The sequence below is a fragment of the Pseudopipra pipra genome, chromosome 12 (genome assembly GCF_036250125.1).
Source record: "Pseudopipra pipra isolate bDixPip1 chromosome 12, bDixPip1.hap1, whole genome shotgun sequence".
In the NCBI taxonomy this organism is placed as follows: Eukaryota; Metazoa; Chordata; class Aves; order Passeriformes; family Pipridae; genus Pseudopipra; species Pseudopipra pipra.
Genome location: NC_087560.1, coordinates 13,693,492 through 13,712,889, shown reverse-complemented (window position 1 = coordinate 13,712,889; position 19,398 = coordinate 13,693,492). Strand labels below are relative to the sequence as shown.

At 49.3% G+C, this 19,398-nt stretch overlaps 1 long non-coding RNA gene across 1 annotated transcript; it reads right to left on the bottom strand.

Annotated features, from left to right (window-relative positions):
- Positions 1-3,739: 3,739 nt before the first annotated feature.
- LOC135420606 (uncharacterized) lies at positions 3,740-4,960 on the bottom strand. The gene is made up of 2 exons (XR_010433627.1): positions 4,631-4,960; positions 3,740-3,935 (listed from the first exon to the last, which is right to left on the bottom strand). It is a non-coding gene; the product is annotated as an uncharacterized LOC135420606 (long non-coding RNA).
- Positions 4,961-19,398: the final 14,438 nt, after the last annotated feature.

The window sequence follows — 19,398 nt, the reverse complement described above, 5'->3', positions numbered from 1 at the left end:
AGCCCCACATCACCTGCCGTGACTAGAGGAGGTCCAAGGCTCAGTTGGGTTTCAGCCCAACACAGGTCAAAAAGGAGGCTCTCCTGGGCAGCCAGGGGATTTGGCTGGCAGCCTAAGGGGTGGTTTAACTTAGCAGATGCTGGGCTCCCTTGGCAGAGCAGAAGTGAAAAGCCCTGCAGATGCCTCTTCCCAACTGCAGATCTGCCCTGGCTTCTGAGTGAGGGCTCATGCTTTGCCAGCACACTGGAACCCCTGCACCCCTCCACCTGCTTGCTTGTTTATCCTCAGGCTGCCAGCTTAACAGCATGGTTTGTTTATTTATTTTATTGGTGTTTCTTTCTTCTCTCCCCCATCTACCCCTCTCTCTTTTCCCTTTTGTCTTCTTTTTTTTTTTTTTTTTTTATGAGTTCCACCGCACTTCTTGGTAAAGCACTTTAATCCATTTTAATGCCCCAGTTCTGCTCCTCAGTGACAGCCTGGTGGTTAGTCTAATGCGTCCCGCTCACCTCGGGGTTACTAATGAGGTCATGGCAAAGGCAATCTCCAAACTGAATAATTCACTAATCAGATGCTGCAGACTCCAGTGGTAAAATTTATTTCTGACACCTAAACAGCAAATGGCTTTGTGGACACACACACACGTGCACACGTGTCCACACACATGGCACTTCTCTTTTTCTTTCTTCAGAGCTATTTTTGGTGAACTGGTGCTGTGCCATTTATTAAATGATGGGTCTCCCCACAAGGAAGACTGTCTCATCCCAAGCTAAAGGCGAGGAGGAACTGGTGTGATGGAAAGGTGCATTGGGCATCTCCATGGGATGTCTGACTGAGTGTGACAGGACAAAGATTTGAGAACAAAAGCACTCTCGTGCCATGTACAGAGATATCTGTTGCCAGTTTTCTCCTGGCCTTAGCTTTGAGGGAACTGCCTGTCCAACCACTGGGAGGCATTCACTGTTGATTCAGGCATAGGGAGATAAAGAGTCTTGGGACTAAGGACTAAGTTAGTCTTTTATATCTTTATAGCTGGAAAATAGAAAAAACATCTATGGAATTGAAGCCTCCCACCTGTGGTGGGTTTGGTGCTGGCATTGCAAATCCCTATTCCCTCTAGGACCAATCTCCCAGATCTCCTCTCACCTCTGCCACTTTGTATTATCCAAATAACACTGCCTGAGTTCCCTCTTATCCCTTTTTTGTATTGAAAGCAATCTCCGTCACTTCTTTGTGCCCCCCCAACCATCTCCAGGAGAGAAAATAGTAATAATCCAATTAATTAGAATTGCTAAGAATAAAAGTCATAGGGAGTCATTAATAATAATTAACACTCCATACTCCTGGAGGAGGCAGCAGTCTGAAAAATTTTGCTTGTCCACTGCTAAGCCAGAAAAGAGGTGGCTGGTGTTGTTACATGCCTGGTGGGTCCCCAGCCTGGGGTGCATGTTGACAAAACTTCCCCCTTTTCGTTGGACCTGAACCGACACTGCCTTGGCAGACAGCCAGAGCTTGAAAACCCTGGAAGGCTCCATTGGTACTACTCAGATCTGTCCACTAACACAGAGGGGCTGTGTTTCCCTTGGAATTGCCAGTCTTTCTCCTGATGGTTCTTCTGCAAGAGAGGGAAGGAAGGTCTGGAACTGTTTGGGTGGCAAATGACTCTGTGGATGGGAAGTGCAAGGGCTGGAGGTGGCTCAGCCATCCTCAGGAGGATCTCACCAGGCACAGGAGTGTTGTGACACCTCTTCCAGATGGATTTGGGCTGTGCTGGGACAAAGAGAGGGCACCAAGCTCTTTCAGAGAAGAGCAGCTCCACATCAAAAGTGTAAGCTGAGCTGCTCTGAAAAAGGGTGATGAGGACACAGTGATGAACTTGGACACATGGAGGGGCCCTTCCAGGAGTCTGGATGAAGAAGGAGTAACTGCTGGACCTGGCTGCAACATTGTGGAAAGCTTTGTCCCAGCCAAAATGTTTCTTGGAAACAAGCTAGTTTCCACAGCCAGGAAAGGTGAGAGGACACAAGGGAGAGGCTCTGCAGATGGAGCATCAGGGATATGGGATGCTGAAGTGTCCAGGAGAGAAAATAATTTAGGCAGAGAGAGCATTTGAAGCTCTGCTCCCCAGCCCTGAGCCATGCCCTGCACACCGTCCAACCCTCATCTCTCAGCGCCTGAAGGTTTGGTTTTCTTCGGAAAAGAAACAAACAACAAAATCTGAGAGTGGTGCTGAAATTGGCTCTCTCGTCCTGTGGCCAGCTCTGGTAATTACTCAGCTAAGTGCTGGGCTGTGACAGGGCTGTACAAATGAGCTGTATGGCTTGGCACTCCACAGCTGCCCTGGGGATCCGGAGGATGATGTTAACCGCAAAGCCCATGAACATCAGCTGCAGAGGAAAGGTGGGTCAGTGGGCACCCCAGTCCCATAGCCTGCTGTTGAAATTCTGTGTGCAAGCTTTTTGGATGACCCATCGCCAGTGAGAGATGCTGCCTTGACAGGCTGAACAGTGGTGAGTGCCATGCTGGCTGCACAGGGGATTCAGGGGTCTAAAGGGAAGTGTGATTCTCCTTCCAATTTGCAGACTTAAGAGAAGGAAGAGCAGATCCTGACAGAGCCAGAGCAGCTGCAGCTGGTGGGGTTCCCACCCCAAACACTCACAGCCCCAGCCAGGAAAGAGCTGCTGGGTGGTCACGGAGCTCCCACCCCTCTGCCTCGCAGGAAGGGTCGAGCAGGAGCGAATGAGCTCATCCTCGCCAGAAGCCACCCTTTGATGTTTGGGCGTTCCCCTGGGGTGCAGATCACATATGGCCCAAACACGGAGCAAACCCTAAGATGCAACATGAGCAGGGAGGGAAATTCCCTTGCTGCTTCCTTTTGGTAACGCTCTCTTGCTGACCTCTTTGTGCAGTGGTGTTTCAGCAATGTCTCATTTTATGGCCAGGATGAGGAAGCAGTAAATCCAGGTTCCAGGCGAGTGGCTAACACAGCGTGGAGCCAAAATGGCCTGGTGATGAAATGTCTCAGCACAAGCAGTGACCTGACAAGGTGCCATCTTTTCTGAAAAAGGGTCCGCAGCAAGGCAGAGTAAGTCCCAGTCTGGCTCTGGGCTGAAGGGAAACATGTGAGGGACAACAGCAAGAGCAAAATGACACAAGTACCACAAACACAACAAGGTGGTGAAAGGAAAACCTCAAGCCCTGGAGAATCCGGGAGAAACAACCCTCACCAACTGGAGCAGGATAGCAGGGGCCAAGAGAGCCTCCTCTGAGTGCCAGGCACTGCCAGGTTCCCCGCCCCACTGCTGAGCAAGATTATGTGATAAATGATTGCATTAGTCCGGACAGCTTCTCATTTTCCTCCAATCTGGCCTGTCTGCCCTCTTAGCACGGGGCTCCTGATAGCATTTCTCCCTTCACTGACTTCATTTTTCCTGTTAGGTTGTCAAGCTGTCACGGGGAAGAAAGGAGAGGCATGGACAAGGCTGTTACTGTCTGTGCTCTGAGAACGTTCTGTGCCTCTGCTGTCCCTGCCCTCCATGGCCCATCCTGGGCAGGTGCCTTCCCACCACCTGCTCATCTTCCTCGGAAACCCCCCTTGGCATTGCAGGTATCCACACTTCAGCTCAGAAGACAATGTCTCCCTCTATCCCTGACCATGCCAAGGATGCAGCATGGTTTTGTAGAAATTAAGGCTTAGAAGAGGTTTTGCAGGCACTCTCTGATTGAAGACATTGTACACTGATCACAGTTTGGGGGGTAAAGGCTCATGGCTGTTGTGTTGGGGTGCACAGATGAAGCTTAAGAGCCTTTCCAAATGAAGCAGATGCTTCTGTCCTGGTTGATTGTTGGTGGAGGGAACCAAACTGACAGTGGGAACCAAGCCAAGCTTGCTCTGGTACAGCTCTCTTCTTTTCTGTACAGCCTGCCTGACGTTTCTGCTGTGAGGACAAAATGGGGAGGTTGGGGGAAAATTAGTTTTCATCAGACTCTGCTGTGTAATGTTCAGCATGGTGTCCAGGCAGCCATCCCACCTGGCACTGAGCAGCCCTGTGGAGGGGAGATGGTGGCTCCAACAAGGCTGTAGCTCCAGGGTCCTCTGATCCAGACCAGAGACACAGCTGGGGGGAAATAGCCCCATCACCTGTCATATCTCCAGTTCTTCCTAAGGCTTAGGGGGATGCCAGAGGAGGATGTGAGTGAGCTTGAGGCTTGACTTCATTTGGGGGAGAGACACACAGCCAGAGCTGAGCACTTGGGTCTCTCCTGGTGCCTTCTAAAAAGCTAGTGGTCCAGACAATACCCTGATCCAACACATGGAGGTTTTGAAAAAGCCAGGTTTTGAACTTGGTTTCCAAAGAGAACATTGTGCCTCTACAGCAGCACTGTCAGTCAATACATGCTAAACACAGGTGTCCTCAAGCCTGAGTATCCCCCAAGTGGAGATCACAACAGCATGTGGAATAGTACTCTTCCCTCCTAATCCCAACTCTGTGAGAGATGTTCAATAGCTCCCCTGTGCTCTAGATCCCCATTTCTCCATTTGCCTAAATGTCACAATAATACTATTTGCACCTTCTGTTTATGCTCAACAGAGGAGACGTGCTGTGAAATCCCATAGCTGCAGCCCTCTCACCTGAGCAAGAACAGCACTGGGAGCAGTGGTGCTGGCACCTGCAGCATTTCTAGCACGTTTCTCTTCTTCAAAGCACTTTTCAGGAGCTAGGGAAGCCTAATTATTTCTAGTAAAGAGCACTCCTCATTTTCATTTATCAGTGAGGGGTGGGACTTTCACATCTCATTCTCTCCCCCCTCCCCTAGACAGCATGTTGATATGAGGGTTAACAGCCATTTGTAATCATATTAGAGAGGCGGTTTAATTCCAAGGAGGCTCGTTCCCTGGACTCGCTGCCCTCCACTGCATCACAATGAGCAGATCAAACAGCACCAGTTCCGACTTGGAGATTGATCCAGGGCAAGGGGAGCACATCCACAGGCTGGGAGCGTGGTGGAGACCGTGGCCAGCATCCTGCTCCACCAGTGGAAATCTTTGCAAATGTCATTAAGGGAGGGCTGAATTAAGATATCGGGTACTGGGGAGCAAGGGATGGCTGCAGGCAGGGCTGCACAGCCAACTGATGGGGCAGTTGGGTGACCTGGGATGTTATCAATTTGCTGCTGCTCCATGGAAAGTGCTGAGCTCAGTAAGCACAGAGGATTTTGGCTTTTCAACACCAAGGAGAAAGCCACCTATCCCACATGGGCTGGGATCAGCTGCTGGGGAGGGCTGAGGCAGGGTAACAGTTCCACATGCCCGTACTTCAGGATTATTTAGGGTTTAGGAAAGAGACAAGCAATCAGTAAAAAATGCTGGTTTTCTCTTCAAATACCTTTCCTGCACCCCCTCATTAGACAGCCTGTTTAGCTGTTTACCTGCTAGATGGGTCTTTTTATTGAACTTGTCAATATTTGCATTTGTGCCCTGTGAAGTGGGTGAAGCTTGAATAAAGTGGCAGAAATCAGGCGGATCTGCAAAATTTCCACACAGCTCATCTCTCCAGATTCGACAGATAAAATATAATTCAGGAGGAGAAAAATCTTGGCTGGAGTGAGGGGTCAGCTCAGAAGGAAGATACAGAGACATGGAAGATGTCTGGGAGATAAATTGCCAGACGTGGGCTTCCTGAGGAGCCAGCGCTTCAGCAAGGCTGTCAGGAGTTGGAGAGGCAGTTGTGGGGTGCCCTGCTTGTGCTACAAAGGGGTGGGACCCCCAAGATGGAGCTTATAAACCCTGATGCAATTACAAGAAGGTGCAACTGCAAAACCCCCCAGCTCTTCCAAAACAAATTTCTGTCCCTTAGCTGTCACCATCCCCTTGCCCCACCCACACTGTTCCCTATGTTGCCCTTTTGGGGACTGCTTTTGGGATTTGGCTGGGTTTGGTGGCAGCAGAAAACACCAGGCTGGTGGCTGGGGAGGTTGGGGCACCACAAAGGGGTCCCCAGTTGCCTGCTGAGGGTCCTTGCTCCAGCATCTGCTGGGAGGGGAGAGGACTCCTCTGCAGAGACAAGATCTCGTAGTTGCTGGTGTACAGTTATTTTCAGATAATTAATCTCTCAGAAGAAGGAGATATCAGTCACTGCAGACACTGAAGAGGTATCAGACTGATGTTCACTGGCAGCAATTGCTGCTCCCCTGATGCTGCCACTCCCCACACCAAACAGTCTCTTCTGTCTCTCTGGGGCCAGTGTAGCAGGGCCAGGGCTGGGCTTGGAGCAGGAAATGCTTCCCAGGCTTCTTTGCTACCTCCAGTCAAAGCCGCACTGCTTTTTCATGGGACATTCTCCCCTGTCTTGCTGCAGTTCTGGGGTATGTCCTGCCCAGACTCTACAGACACATGGCCCTGGATGGGGCCTTGTGGGTTGCAAACACCAGTTCTGCTACTAATGAACTGCATCAGTCCCTATTTCTTGTCAGCCTCCTCTCTTAATTCTTTCAGGCACAAAATCTCCAGTGCTTTCCTCAGTTTTGTCTCTTTCCCTGGTTGAAGAGAGCCAGGGACAAGGTGGGGGAGGGACCCCAGAATCAGGGTCTGTGGTCTGCAGGAGATATGCCAGGCTGGAGGACCCAGGAGATTTAGTAAGAAAACAACTAGTTCTCTACAGCAATAATTCCTTCTCCTGAGCTTTCCAACTGAAAGGCTGTTGATTCCCCTTGTCCATCCATGTTGTCTCTATCCCTCTTTCAATGCTTTCTCCACTCTGGAAACCCACAGGACTCAGCACCACTGAGACCTGCAGTCCCCTGGGCATGTTTGAGCTCCTTGGTGGCTTGTGAGTCCACCCTAAAGGCTTTCAAACACAAAAAACCCAATTTATTTCCCATCACATGCACCCAGACTCTCTCTGGGACCCCATTGGAGTCTGAATTTAAGGAGAGAGAAGCCATCATTAATGAAAAATTGCTCCCATTCATTTTCATTTAGTGCTCTGTCCCAAAGGGAATGGCTGATCTGCATTTTGACAGGGACACAGGGCCCAGTGGACCATGTAAGTATCAATTTTCCAGAGTGGGCAGATCATGTGTAATTATAGACCATGCCAGGGTTTATGGCTGTGGAGAATCTCTCTGACTGACACTAAAATGCTTATGAAGTTGTTTTGAGTTTTTTCCAGGAGGAAGAGATCCAGAATGGGTCATTCAACCCTCCCAACACCTCCTTCTGCCCCTCCTAATATCAGATCACCCCATGCTCAGAGCTAAGCCTTGGGGGAAGAGTAAATAAGCAGTAAAGGACTGTAAATGCCAGAAAAAACAGTGCAGGACTTTGCCTCCCTTCTCCAAAACAATTTGAGAAGAGAAAAAGAGACTGAGCTGCGACTCCCAACAGCTCTAAGAGAAGCCCGTAGCTGTGAGGTTGCTTTGGGCTGAGCCATGACTATCAAGCCCTAAATATAAATAGATTATAAAACATCTCCAGGATCCTGGATTGGATGGAGACAGACCCTAGGATCTCCTCTGTTATTTCTGCTATAGTTTCATCCCAATACTTTGCCAGAAGCAACTCAAAGAACAACCAGACAAGTACAGGTTTGCTCCAAGAGATGCAGATCCTCACACTGGTTGCTACTGGAAGACTTGACCTCGGGTTCCTTGGTGTAAACTGAGTCAACCTCCACTGAGCCTGGTGCAAGCGGCGTGGAGAAGGTCAGAGCCATCCCCAGGAGCTCAAAGCCAGTCCAGTGCTTTGGCACAGAACCTGGCTAAATGGTCGCACCTTTGGGTGAAGCTCCCTGCTCACACAAGTCCTCATCTTTCATAAAAAGAACTTTTCTGTGAATTGTGGGGAATGAGCCACGTGAGACACCAGGCAGTCTCCTGAGAAATTTTCAGACTAAATCTAGGCTCTCCAGTGAGTCAGTAGCAAAATAGGTGAGAAAAAAAAATGCTTTTAGGAAAAAAAGTGAGATGATCTGAGAGAAGGAAAAAAGCCCTCAGAGCAGACATTTAACAGCATGGTCATAAAACAGTGGAATAAAAAAAGAACGTGAAATAACAGGATTGGTGCAATCTTTTCTAATTTCTGAATCACCACCTCTTCTGGGGCCTGTAAGCATGCACAGAGGGAGTCCAGCCAAGCCCACCTCATCTGAGTGACCTGCCAGGTACATCCACACTGCTCTCTTCTTCTCCAGCCCTCCTCCAAACACCCCCCCAGAGCATCCCACCCATAAATGGTGGGACATCTCCAAGCCCAGGATGTCTCAATGAGGGAACACTGGTAAGTGGAGCAGCTGTGGTTTCAGATGGCCCACTTGTGTCATTCCCAAATAGCTACCTCCATGTAGACACTCTTTGTGGAAGAAGAGAGATTTCCCTTCCAGAATAATTACTGCGCTTGGAAGCACACTAATTAGCCTGGAACAAAGTGGCTCGAGTGTCCGCATGGGGAGCTATTGTGGAATAGCTTATTCTGTCAGAGCTATTCTGGGCAATTTCCTTTCACAAACAGGCCATGAGATTTAATTTTCCTTCTTTCTACAAACAGATGAAAGGTCTGTGCTTACCAACCCCAAATCATCCCAGCCTTCCTTGCCAGGGGCGAGTGATGGGTGCAAATTGTCCTGAAATGTCCTGTCTTTGTGACTCCTTAAATTTCTTTTTTTTTTTTTTTCTTGAAGGAGGAGACATAAACCAGGAAGATTTACATCACCAGGACTCTGGACCCTTTCCAAAGGGTGAGGTCTAACCCAGCATAAATTAACCCGAACAATGGCAAGTCAGGACAATGTTCTGATCATCCCACGAACACTCAGAGGTCTTATGCAATACATGTTTACCAGGCAAAGACTGTAGAGGAACAAAGAAACCACCAAGAGGCTCTGTAAACAGAAATACCCTCTCTTAACTCAGATTGCAGTCCTACAGGAAACGCATTATGAGCTTCATTAGCCTGTGATTAAATTCACCTTTCCCCAGCACACAAGATGGCAATGAAAAAGAAAGGAAGATACTGGGGAAGAAGAGAAGAAAAGCCCATGGTGCTCATGGGGTTAGAAGGTGGAAGAACACTGGGGCTTGTTTTGTGGAGCCTTTAACACCCAGGGGCCTCAGTGATGGGCAAATGGGTGAATATCAAGATAGACCCACCTCTAGCATAGATTTTCCTCATCTCCCTCCACACACAGCAAGTCTCACAAATATGGAGGGGGAGGGCAGACTGGAAGCATAAGAACAGCTTCACAGCAAAGCAAGAGAGACATGGGAAGGACCAAAATCACCTGCTGTGGGAGACGAAGCAGAGGGTGGCATCAGCTGTAGGTCCAAAAAGGCTCAGAGAGAGCACTGGCTGCCTGGGATGGCTGGAGACACCTGGGACATGGTGTGTCAGGGCATTGCAGCGACAGCCAGGGAGCCAAGGGGAGAGCAGAGGACTAAACCGTCTACTTTCCACTTGGTAAAAACACCACCACTTTGATTTCACTTCTTCTCAACATCTGTCCCACTTTGTGACAGCTCCCTTACTTAAAAATAAATCCTTGGGGAAAAAAAAAAAAAAAAAAGGAAGAAGAAGGAAAAAAAAACAACTCTGCAATTTGTTCCTCCAAGCTGGGCTGCCTTTCTGGCCCTGATTTTATCAGAGTGGAGACAGGCTGTCCTTGCAGAATGATTTTACCATCTTGAAAATGATTACAGAGCTGCACAATGCCTTCAGCTCACCATGTAACGATATTTTTATATGCTGTCTCATTAGATCGCCACCCGGGTTGAGGATGTTTTCAAACATTGTCTCTTCATGGTCGGCGTACCGCAGTACCAGGAATAGAGTGACGAATTGGAGGGAGTTCAGAGGGCAGTGGCAATAATCTGAAATCTGATTTACAAGGAAATGTTAAAAAAGCTAAATCCATTTTACTTGGCTAGAGTGAAGAACTAGGCATCCACCCACAAAGATGGGAAGGGCAAAAGGCAGGTGCTGGGGAAGGTGGTACCTGATGTGGTGGAGGAAAAAAATAATAAATTAAAAAGCATGAATACTTTCTCCAAAATCTTTTGTTTTCAGCAGATCTAGGACAGATTCATGGAAGGACTGCTGCTGGAGGGACAGCAACCAAAAACATTAGGAAAGAAATGACCTCTGGGGGAATAGTTCTCCTTAAGCAGAGATGGAGATTACAGGTCTTACAGGTCTGTTTCTCCTTCAACCTTGCTGCTTCCCAAAGCACTGACCAGAGCTCACTGTCACCCCTTGGAATGACCCCTCACTCACCTGAGCCACTTCTTCCCCACCTCAGGCAGGTCACATCATGTGCCTGAAGGAACTGATATTATCTCTGCAAATAATGCTCGTGGCATGTTGCACACTAGAATTTTTCCCCTTTATAAATACATGTGCTATAGCCTGGCCGCACTCGGTGAACCAGGGTGTCAGCAGCCTGTGATTAGAGGAGAACGAAACCCTGATTATGGGTTAATTAGTGAGGCTAATAAACTGCTTGTAGCTTCATTTAGGAGAGAAACTGAATTTCATTGCAGACAAAACAGTGAAGAACATGGAGAGGAAGAGTGTTTTTCTTTGAGGTTGAAACTCGTCCCCTGGGAAGAAAGGAGAGGCAGGAATGCCCTCCACGGATGCAAACGGATGCTGGTGACAGCAGCAGGTGGAGGGTCTGAGTTCATCCCTGCTTATACCCTACAACCAGGATGGAAGAGCAAACTGGGACTGCTGGGGGAGCCACAGGGGGAGGAAAGCCAAAATTACTCTGATGAGAAACATCACCTCCAAAAGTGGTCCACAGCCAAAGGTGGATTGGGACCTGGCAGGGAGAGCATCACAAAGAGGCAGGACTGGGGGAAAACCCCAGAAGGAGCCAGGGTTAAGGGGCAGGAGCTGTGGCAGAGCCCTTCTGGTACTGGAGAAAGGAAAGCAGTTCACCCAGACATAGCCAGGGCAGCAGCATGTGTGTGGATCAGGCAAGGGACAATCCTGCCCAGGGGGAAGGATTAAATTGTCTACAGTGCTTACACAAAGCAGTTGTTTCCATTGCTCATTTCTCTCTGAATCAGATGTTTAGAGTTTTATCTGAAGGGACTTTTATTTCTTTCCTTCTTTCTTTCTTTCTTTCTTTTTTTTAAGTGGATGAGGTGGAAATCCCGGCACCAGCCTTTGCCTTCCTGGTGGCAGTTCTGTTCCCAGATCTCCCCATGAGAACCAGGTGCCCAGGAAAAAACCAAGCTGGCTTCGCCATGCACTTTCCACAGACCTGGCACCCAACCAGCCTGGCACCACATCAACCAGAGCCCCATGGGTCTGGTTATCTGCAGCTCAGCATTGCCCAGCTCTGGGCAACTCCCCCTTCCCCTTTCCCCTTGTCATGATGGGAGCATACGTGCAAGGCTCTGGCACAAAAATAACCCCCCTCCCATCACATTCCAGTGTATTAATAATGACATTTAATAACTTCTGCCTAATAGTCTCCATATTTGTGTGGGAATCTGTGACACATGGAGGACTGGACAAGCTTTCTCAGCACACACAGCGTGGTTGCCCCATATGTCGTGCAGCTTTCAAAGAAAGGAGGGGGGCAAACAAACGGCATTCTGGAAAAAAAAAATAATGCAAATTTTAATTAAATTGCATGTTGCTGATAGAATTAGTGCTGACAGCTCTGGAGATCAGGGTCTTCTCATTCTACAGTAGATATAACCAGATGCTCATGGTTGTGGCCAAATCCTGTCCTGGAGGGTCTGAGAGGACTTCACTACATGTTCATTGCATCCTCATCCCTCAGCCACTGCAGGAACCAGGAGCAGGCCAGGGTTACCCGAGGATGTTCAGTGCTTTAGATCTGTGCCTCAGCCATGCCCAAGCCACATGTGTGGTCTGCTCCACGTACAGACAATAAATCTAATCAGCAGCCAATGTACATCCCTGAAGGGACAGACAAAATATACCCTGTGAGTTTATTGAGCCCATTAATGAGCTGGATGGCCACCGACAAATGTCCTGTGTTTAGGATCATGCAGAGGGGAAGGCAGTCCGGGGAGAGCTCCAGAGGGGTTCCCTTCCACAAGGATGGAAGTCCTTAATGTCTCCCCAGGAGAGTTCTCATGGGCTGCTGGGAGGGAGTGTCTCTGCCAGATGCCCAAATTGGATGAGGAAGGGTTCTCAGGTGAGGATCTCAGGTGGAGACAGGAGTGAGGAAGCTCCAGTGTCCCTCCACACTGGAAGCATGGGTTTCACCTCCTTGAGCTCTTCCCCATGTGCAGGCTTGCTCCTCTCAGCTGCATTTCCAGCAGGGGTTATATTTCTGGCTCTGCTCACCAAGTAATTAAAACCACTCATTTAAAAAATAGCAAAAACAATCAAACCAGAAATCATTCAAACTTCATCAGTCAAGACTGCTCTGAAGTTACCAACAACTACAGCCACAGAAAGGCTTTGATTTACAGCCCATCACCCTGGGTTTGGTGTGAGGGAAAGTCATCTTCCTCACATAGAAGAGGATGCTATTACAATTTTTTTGCGGTCAAAAATCCCTCTTGGGCAGAGCTGCATAAACCCAGAGTACCCTCCCTTGTTGATAGGAAGGAGACACAACCCGAGATGACTCATGTGACTCCCAGGGTCTGGAGTAAGGCCACCCCTCCAAACCACACTGACATTGCCCACCCAACCCTAATGGTCCCTGGGACAATTTTGTTACCTAAACTCCACATGTGGGGTTTCAGCTACTGAAATCTCCTTCCTGTACCATAAGTAGGCAAGGCTTGAAATAATGGTGATGGAAATGGTGATGGTGGGGACAGAGGTTCAGACGTGATGATTCAAAGGTCCTCCTACAAAATCGTTCTAATTGGGCATTTACCTAAGCTGCATTCCCTGCCACACAAAGTCATTGCTTAAAGCAGAGCATACACCAAGGCAATTGCCTTTTTATTTTGCTGGTTATTATTCCTCGCTGGAAAAGGGGGGGGGGGGGGGGGGAAGCTATCACTCTGGGTTTTTTATCAGGTTTCATCCACTCTGCCTGATGTTCAATAAAAGAAAACCTATCTCTAAAAGAGATGAGTAGACCTTTACAGAACAGTCATTGCCTGCAAAGTAACCTTTAAGTACCCAACTGTCTCTTAAGTTAATGCAGGCAGAGGATGGAGAGGAAGTTACAGTCACTCCTATATGTTTGAAAAATACAGTTATTTTTCTTAAAATTCAGCAGCCAGGCACACATGCTTTGATTGGTTTCATTGATGTTGTTGTTTTCAGTTTTCCTGAAATCACTACTTTTCCCCTACCCAGCTCAGCCACCTCAGTCTCCATGCAGGCAGAAGAAGAGGAACAGAATCAGCCTGCACTTGGGGACCAGCACTGTGTCCCCTTCTCACCCCTGATGCTCAGAGTCATGAGAAGCTCAGCTGTTAAACCTTCCCTTTTAGCAGCTCCTTCAGGAGAGTGCAGAAGGAGCCAGCAGGTCCCAAGTGGGGATGTGGGCAGAAATGGGGAGCTGTTAAAAGGTCTGGTGTTGCACCCCAAGCCCTTGGTGTGCCAGTGCTCAGTGTCACAACGGCTCACACCAAGTCATTCGTGTGCCTGATGTGCCTCTGTGTGTGACTGTAGCAGCCAGGAGTGGCCTCGGGGTGACAAACCATCCCTTGGTGCAACATATGCTACCAGGCAGGCAGTCCCATTCCACCAGGAGGTTGGAATCTCTGTGTGCCTACACCTGCAGACTCATCACACACTTCTCCTAGGGCTTACTATGGCCACAAGCTCTCCCACTACAACCACCCCAACTAGGGAAGTTCACAGCCAGGCAGCCAATGTGGGCAGGGTTTGTCTAAGTCTTTATGGTAGAGCCATGTTAGAGCCTTTGGAGGTCTTTGGCATGTAGCTCTAGTGAAAGGTGTCTCTGATCATGGCAGGGGAGTTGGAACTAGGTGACCTTTAAGGTCCCTTCCAACACAAACTATTCTACGATTCTGTGATAACCCTTTTGCAATAAAGGTTGTTCCTGCGGTGTTATGTTACCCACCTTCAGGGACTACCTCCAGACTCAGGAAGGACAGCATTCAGGCTACAGGGCTGCAGGATGGCCAAGAAAGGACACATGCGGGTCACCCACTGCCTCCCTCCAGGCACATCCGTCCCCTGCAGCAGGAAGAAATCCCCACGGCTCAGCTGAGAGGGGTGGCAGAGCCCAACCAGTGGATACACACGTGCCAGAGGAAACCTGAGACCTCCCCACAGGCCTCGTGCCATGGCTGCATCCTGTGTTAGGAGGCTCAGGATTTAGGGTACCCCCGGCACCATAAGTGACAAGCAGCTGTCAGCAGCTTACGGGGGTCTCCGGCTGCCTGCAAATTTCCGCATTAAAGCTGTAAGCTCTCATGCCTCACTTGGGACCAATAAAACGGGGTAGGGTAAAGGCTGTTGTGATAAATGGGGCATAAATCACACCTCCCCCTCCTTCTTCCCTTTCCTTGGGGGGAGGGGGTGCTGCCAGAGCCTTTACCAGCCCTGCTTCAACATGCTCAGATGGGTCCTCTTCTGCCTGTGCAGTCAATTAGAACTTCATCAGAAATCAATTTGCGAGGCCCAGCTGAGATGTACCTATAGATCAGGCGATGCCAAGCGATTATTACACTAATGGAATATTCCATTGATTAATTGAATATATAAGTCCTGAAATGTAAGCCCCACTATCTTATCCGCGGTTTGTTACGGAACTGAGCAGCAGAGATGTTGCACCAGCGTGAGAAGCTAACCTTGAGTCTCTCTCTTTTGGAGTGAAAGGCAGAGGATCTGGTCCTGATCACACAGGAAATATTTTTACCTCAGCCACCCAGAGACACTCCTCTCCTTTGTGCCAGCAAAAATAATGTCCTACCTTTTTCAATACTGTGGGCTTGGACAATTTTCTGACTTGGATGTTGTGCAGAAACTGTGCACACTGGGTGATGAGCGAGAAGGTCCGTGGGAAATAAACACATCTACGAAAAGCACCTGCAATAGCTAACAAAGTGGAGAAGGTGCTGTTGGGACCATTGCCTGGACTCTTTCCCAGGGCTCTCCAGCTTCCCCCCATGGCCAGGCAGCACCAATCACTCCCACCTCTTCCTCCCATGCAGAGCTCCAAAAAGCTCAGCCTTTCTCTGCTTGTTGAGCAGTACCAGCTTGGATGGCCCAGCCCCATCCCAGAGTCAGCACTGCTCCCGTTCCCCAAGCTCAGGGAGGAAATCCTTGGTGATTTATTTCATTTTTTACACACAAGCAGATGTCAGGACTGCAGATCACAGCCAGCAGGTCAGGAGGGCCATCCAATGCTTTTCCAAGCAACTGTACCCACAGCCCAAGAGCTCCTCTGTGCCGCGAAAGCCCCAGGTGTCCAGAGGGCAAAGGTGGCCAGATGCCTCCTGCAAAGGGCTTCCGGATCTGCCACACAGAGAGGGCCAGGCTACTTCTTCAGTGAAACACCTGGTTAAGTGCTTTGTTGGACGAAGGCCATAATGACCAAGAGAGAGAAACAAGATAGAGATGGGGGAGAAGCGAGGGGTAGGAGTGGCAAGTGGAAGAGGTGGGCTGCAGCTGGAGTAATCATCACTGAAGGGCCCAGCAGTGGGCTAAGGAATATTATTCCCAAATGGTATTGTGTGAATAACTCAGTGGAGAGCCATTAACTAGATGAGCAAGAGAGGTCTCCAGTCCTCTGCACAGAGCTCCTGCTCCCACACCAGAGGGTGAGGTCTCCTTCCCCAGCTTGAAGAGCACTGGGTGCCTGTGGCCAAACCATGTTGGTTGGCTGCTGGAAGAAGGAGCCATCCAAACCGGAAAAGTGACCTCCATGGCAAATGTCCAAAGGCGTGGAGACCCATTTGTTTTCCTCCCAGTGGGGTAACAAGCATCCCTTTGAAGGCTGCTTCCCAGGAGATGGCAGAGGCTACAACAGTAGTCACCATTTTTAGATAAATCATTGCAATGGTGAAACTGGATCCTTGTTCCCACTTGCTGCCTATCTGTGAGGCCTAAAACAATGGCTCTCATAAAACCAGAGATGGCAAGATGCACATAAGCTTCCCATTGTTCCCATCTTCCCTTCTCCCTGTGCACAGCATCTGTTCTTCTTCCTGACCCAGGATTCAGAAGGGACTCTGGGCCCAGCCAGACTGAAGGACTCACATGGAGAACAAGGACCATGCCTCACTTCTGGCTGGAGAACATCAGGTGTTCCCTCAGCACCTCAACTTCTTCACACTTTGCACTAGCCCTGGCCATCACTGGGGACTTCTGGTCTTCAACTCTTGCCCCCAAATTGTAGTGGAGTCCTTGTCCTGGCCTCTGGCAGTAGAAGCTGCTTAGCTGCTGACATGGGAAGCATCATTTTTCCCCTCTTTGTTTACATTTTTCTGAACAGGAAGGTAAAAGTAAATGGAGAGGAAAAACAAGTATTGATGGAACAGCTAGAAGGAAGAAGAGAGCTTTTCGTCTCACTGAGAGATCTGACCTTTCAGTGGTAGCTTCAAGAAACCTCAAGCAACTGTGGTTTGCTGGCATTTGCTGCAGGTGAATCATAGGGAGCTTTCATCCCCTCTCTCAGGGGATAACGTCTAGACATCTATTAACTTGCAGGTTCTGGGTGCCTGAGACCTGAGGAGTCTAGAAACCCCCAGCTGGTGAGATCAGGCTCTGAAAAGAGATCAGAAGTCATGTTTTCTCAAGCAGCAGATCCCTATGGAACCCAGCATTCTTCCTGCTCAGCAGACCCTCTTGCCCTCACATGTGGGCTTGCAGTGGGATGTGGGTCTGCAGTGGCCTCATGCACAACTCGTGGTCTTCACACTTTAGTTGCAAAACACAACAGACTCGTAAAAGCAGCACGGAAAGATGGGCCAGAAATGAAACACATTCCACTGGGTTTGGGTTTGTGTTCGCAAAAGAGAAGAGGAAAGTTCATCTGTGCTGGTGTAAAACTGTGCAGCCCCTCCTCTCCCATAGAAATGAGGAGCAAAATGTCCAGGCTGCCTTCCCTATCAGAGAGGGCTGGTAGTCCCAGGCATACTGCTCATGCCATGAGCTGAGGGGGCACTGGAGATCAGGCAGCAAAAGTGGCTGTGCTGTTGGTCAAGGAGTAATGAGATGCAGAGTAACAGAGAGCCCATCTTACCCATCTGGCCTTGAGCTCCTTTGGCCTCTCCTTGGCCAGAGGGATGCAGGAAGCCCATGGCAAAGGCATTACAGCAACAATGTCCAGAGGCACACCGGGGGAGGCATGTAGTCCATCCAGACACATTCTCTACCTCCTGCTGAGCACGGAGCAGGAATCTGTTTGGCAAGCTCTTCGGGCAGAGGGCAGCAGGAGCACCCCAGGCTGACTAGTGCTGGGTACCACAGCCGGTTCAAACAGCGGTCATTGCTGATATGGGGAGAACAGACAACATCCCTGGAGTGGGGTTTGCTGCCTGCCGGGCAGTGCAGAGGTCAGATGCTGCCCCCATGTCCCTCCAGCCCCCTGCCACGGGGCTGCTACAGCTGCTGAGTGCCCATAAATGTGTGTATCACCTTTCTTTCCCTCTGCAAACAGCACAACCATCATTGATTTTAGAAGAATCCACAGGCCTCCCTGCAGAGGTGTTTTGCTCAAAGGCAGAGGGCTTGGGATGGTTTTTCCATCCTGGTAGCCCTGAAAGCAGAGCAGCTCTCCCTTCTCTGCCTTCCCCAGGCTGCTCAAGCTCCTGAGGACTGATCCCCAAGCTGTAGGGGGCCAATTTCCAGGTTTGCCAGATAGGACAAGGCAGGGGTAGAGGAGGCAGAGATGCAGTCCTGCCACTGCAGCCCCATAGCAGAGACCCTCCTTCTGCCCAGGGAACCTCAGCTACAAACCCAGAAAACAGGAATTAAAAATGGAGGTATCAAACCATGGCATGAACTGCAGGGAGATTTCAGACTGATAAATATTTCAGACTGACAACTATTCCTGTCCTTGAAAGTTCATTCATCAAACTCTCAGCAAGGCCTCCACATCTCAGGACCATAAATACTAAGACCTATTTTAACAGCTGCTTTCATCGTGGCCAATACCAGAGGATAAAAACCAGTTACAGATCAACCTATATCCTCGCGTATTGCAGGGTAATTTACTGCACCTATAAAAGCTATATTCAAATATACTTCTGTTTTAATTATAGCCCCTGGCTGTGTGGGATCCATTTCTGAGCTGGTTTTACCTTGTTTAGGTCCGACTTCACACAATGACAATGATTCAGAAACAATGGCAGAGTTAGTATTGCAGTGATATAAGCAGCCTTGGTCTTACATGCAGGAGGAGTTTTACTGTCTGTCTGTGGAAGGAAAATTTGATCAAAAACCATGAAAACCTGCTCGCTGTCAGGAGAATAGAAATGTTGGCAACTTGGAGCTCTCCCCTTCTTGGCTCTGATGTAGTTTCTGAGTGATGCTGCAGCAGCATCTGTTTCCTGAAATGGGTATCACAAACTCCAGCAGGCAGGCACAGGTCCTGCTCTGGTTTCTCTACAAGTCCCAGGCCCCTGAAGGACTTGAGGGACTACTTTTTGTGGGGTATTTGATAGTTTTCTCCTCAAACTAGCCCTGAATTTTTGGGTTGCCCAGATGCTCCCCACAGGACAGTGCAGAACCAGGAGCCTCTTGCTAAATGCCACGGTAGGAGGGAAGCACAGAGCCCTTCACTGCACCTCATCCATGTTAGCAGTGGCCTACAAGGATAAAGGGGGAACCTTGCTCTGCTCCTTTCAGTCCCAAAAATAAATTTCATCCCCAGATCTTTACATCAGCCCCAGATTGTGACATCCCAGTGCTGAGCAGCTGCTGGGTTTCTCCATTCCCACTTCCAAGCACCATCTTGGCTAGGAACCCTTTAAGCTGAGCCGTTGCCTACCAGGCGCTCTTAAGCCTATTTCATTCATGAATTAAGTCCCTGACAGCCCATATCTCTATGATCAATATGTTTGTTTATTAGCAGCAGCTGCTGTGTTTTAGCAAAACTGGAGGGCTCCAGCAGGAGCAGCGCGCTCTAACCGCACAGCAGGGCTTCGGATAGAGAGGAGAAGGACCTCCTGCTGGCAAATGGGAGCTGGGCTGGATAAGATTTCACGCTAATGACCCTTTAATTGAAATCACTGCTCAGGACAGATTGCTCGGCTCGGGGATATCTGCACTGATGGCTCCTGGTTTGGCCACTCCTGAGATGAGCCCATTAACTCGGCAGCGGTGAACAAAAGCAAGCAAGAGGGACAGCGAGGGGTCATCCATCCCCAGCAGAGCTGATCTGCACCAGGTCAGCAGCTGGTGTAAATGGAGATCTGCACAAAGGGAGGAGAGGGTGTGCAGCTTGTTGGACCTTGTGCTTCTGCTTCTCTGTGCTTTGCTGA